At 42.6% G+C, this 3,714-nt stretch overlaps 1 pseudogene; it reads right to left on the bottom strand.

Annotated features, from left to right (window-relative positions):
* Positions 1-1,576: 1,576 nt before the first annotated feature.
* On the bottom strand, positions 1,577-1,694 carry LOC124552406 (annotated as a pseudogene).
* Between the last annotated feature and the right edge of the window lie 2,020 nt (positions 1,695-3,714).

Genomic DNA, 3,714 nt, shown 5'->3' with positions numbered 1-3,714 from the left:
TACATACGCACAATAATTAAACGCTCGTTATTTGATATCCCTTCTGGTTTTAGAAATTTAAAGTTCAGCAGTGTAGATTTAAGGAGGCCGTTGAGAATCTAAATCGTGATAGTAGAACGTTAATTCATAATTCCCCCCCACTTGTCGTCCAAAACTCCAGTCTGTGCCTCCTTGATCGGTCTTGAAGACTGGACAGTCTTCCTTATTACGAATGTTTCTCGCTTTTAGACTTACTGACGCGTTCCGTCTTCTTCTTCTCAGTTAACGGCAGTTAATTTTTAAAGTTAAAAGCAAAAATTAATAAAGTTTGTGACAGTAATAAAACTTTCCCTACATTTATAGTAGTTCCCATTCTTGCGATAATCACGAATGTACCGGCATCTGCGCTGGCAGTGGTATTTCTTAGCAACTTTGGCCGCGTGCAAAAAAGTTCAAAATCCGAATAAACCATTACGCAGACGTTAAATTCTGCTCCACCCCAGAATGCGAGCTTGTGAACTTGGCGCCCCCTTTTACCACCGCTAATCCGTAGAAAGTTAAGCTTCACTGTCTCTCTTTCCTAATGGACGTTAAATGGCTCTGTGAAACTCTGGCTGGCATCTCCTTTCATCGTTTAATACGCCCCGAGAGTGCAGGAAGCTGAAGATTGTGGAGAAGAACGGTTTCACTTCTTCCCCACATCATTCCCTTGAGATAAGATGCATGTGAAACTGCTGGCTTATACTAAATCATCTTTCACGAAAACACTAAGAAAGGCGCGGATGCGTTAGCAAAAACGTGAGTGCGTGACAGAAGTTAGTAAATAACTACGGTTACCTGTGTAGTTTAATAAATAAGAGACGTCTCTGATACGCTACAGGATAAATAACGATAGACTTTAACGTCTCGTCGAGTTCGTGGTCATTACAGGCCTTCTCAGGTGGTTGAGACTAATGAGGAATGTTCCTGCTAAGGAAACCACCTACGCATTCGCCTAACACCGTTTAGGAAAATCCTCATTCTTGCCTGGATCCAAATTTGAATCCAGCTCTTTTCCTAATACTAATCGAGTACCTAGTCCATTATGCCATGTTACCTGTTTCTAACACTGGACTGGGATCAGCAGCTGCGTTTTACATAAAGGTAGGTCATAGGAGGGTGGTGTACGATATAAATAGTAAACGGACACAATAAATAAGGAAGTATAATGATGTAGATCTGTGGTCGTCAAACTGCGGCCAGCAGACTTCATGCGGGTTCTCAGTCGTATTTTATCATAAATGCATCTTACAACTAACACTCTTATCCTAAAACGTCAGCTAACTTTCAGGACTTCTTAAGACGTCAATTAACTTTAAGAACTTCTTAAGAGAGTAGTTTTCCTACTCAGTAATAATCACTCCGTCTTCAGGCCACGAGTGGCCTACCGGGACCATACGACCGCCGTGTCATCCTCAGTGGAGGATGCGGATAGGAGGGGCGTGGGGTCAGCACACCGCTCTCCCGGTCGTTAGGATGTTATTCTTGACCGAAGCCGCTACTGTGCGGTCGAGTGGCTCCTCAATTGGCATCACGAGGCTGAGTGCACCCAGAAAAATGGCAACAGCACAAGGCGGCCTGGATGGTCACCCGTCCAAGTACCGACCACGCCCGACAGCGCTTAACATCGGTGATCTCACGGGAACCGGTGTAGCCACTGCGGCAAGGCCGTTGCCTTTCCTACTCAGTAACAAACAAAAATTCTTACAGAGACAGAAATATTTTTAAGATGTGTTTAGTTTTAACTGACGCCGGTGAATTCAGCCATGAGCTAAATCAGGTTCACCACTCACCTCAGAGGCGGAAGGGTAACTAGCACGGACACTTCAATTTTGGAGGATGTCAGACGATGGAATGTAAAATTGTTTGTTTTCCAGGTCTGACAACTAATGGACGTGTATATCTCGTACCGATTAGCTGCTCTGGTAAAAATTTCAAACGGAAGTAACATGGATTCGTGAATGAGCATTGTGGAGACGGTCATCCTCAAATGCGGTACATATTTGTAGCAAACAATGTGAAATAAAATTATGGCTACTGTAATACAACGCAATGACTTTCAAAACGCTTACTACACGTTTGTGATCGTATCTCATATTGCACAATGCCTTTAAATATAAATACAGTTACTGTTAAGAATCAGTTAATGGTCCGCTCACGATGATAACATACTAACACAACACTTCGTTGTGTAATTGCAGTGTCACAACTCTGAGGTTGCTGAGGTTGGCAGTAATCTGAAACAATGAACAAACGACACTAAGCGTTCCGAATGGTGCGGACTTGGATTGACGACGGATAATTTACGGCGCTCTTACTGTATCCAGTTTATTGGGAGCCCATAAGGTATTTATTTATGTAGATTACCAAATAACAATAATACGATACATATGCGGTCCGACGTGCCAGTCGAAAATGTCAGTATAAGCTGTTGGGGAAGAAAGTTTGATGACTACTGATCTAGAGTTTCCATATTTTACTTATAACGGGTCTGGACTATCCACACCTCAATAATACTTAAATTCCGGAGGACTGTGGTTAACATGACCTACTCAAATTCAGGTTTTCCAAGGTCTCCCTAATTCGCGTAAGGCAAATAATAAATGCATGGCCGAATTCCTTCCCCATTCTGAACATGTGCTCCATCCCTAATGAGCTCGTCATCGACGGGACGTTAAACCCTAATCCATCTTTCTAAGAAAATACATACCGTATTTTATCGCATAGGCTTCCCCCTCGCACAATCCCTTCCCATACGATTTTTCATCATTAAAGAATTATGTTATTGATATCGCGCGTAATTCCCTCTCCTGATTCGTTCTTACTGGAGCAGCCTTCATACGACTTTGCAATGGACAACAATGGATACAGCAGTACTTGCCATAAAAATGTTCCCATTGGTACAACATACCGTAAACTTGAAAAGTGAAGTTGTAGACGTATGGCTAGGTCAGTTTGTTACAAGTCATCATAATATCGAAATATTCAAACTGCACGGCAAAATTTAAATTAAATGTGTTATCCTACGCCAACACAAATGGAGTGAAAGCTGCAGGAAGACATTTCTCCGTTGATTCTAATTCAATAAGGTACTGACGGAGACAAAAAGATGAACTCGTGGCTGCAAAGGTAGGCTCCAAATACTTCCGTAGGCCTAAAACAGTGATATATCCCGAAACTGGTAATGGTGTAATTGTTCATGCCAATGAGCTTGGGAGTGATGGTTGTGCTGTATCTTACAAAATTATTGAGAACATAGCTTGCGAGATAGCTGCCACGCTCAACACTGACAGAAAGAATTTTAAAGCAAGCACTGGTTGGGTGATGGGTTTTATAAGGCTGCAAAACCTCAGTCTACGAAGGAGAACATATTTGTGCCAGCGTTTAACTCGAGACTGGGAAAGTAACCGAGTTGCATCGTTAGGTAATACAAGCAATATGACTACCGGTATTTGCTATCCAAGGTTGGTAACGCTGACCAGATTCCAGTGTTTTTTGATATGCCACATTACACCACCGTTGCTCCAAAGGGCTCAAAAAGTGTCCTTCTGAAGGCGACTGGAGCGGGGAAACTAAGATGCACAGTGGTATTGTGCATTACAGCAGTCAGTAATTAACTTCCACCGTATGCCATCGTTAAAAGGAAGACATTACCAAAGGAGACTACCCCACATGGGATTGAGTTACGAGGTCAGG

The sequence above is a fragment of the Schistocerca americana genome, chromosome 1 (assembly GCF_021461395.2).
Source record: "Schistocerca americana isolate TAMUIC-IGC-003095 chromosome 1, iqSchAmer2.1, whole genome shotgun sequence".
NCBI lineage: Eukaryota > Metazoa > Arthropoda > Insecta > Orthoptera > Acrididae > Schistocerca > Schistocerca americana.
The sequence above is the reverse complement of the archived record's forward strand: the minus strand, read 5'-3'. Positions and strand labels throughout refer to the sequence as shown.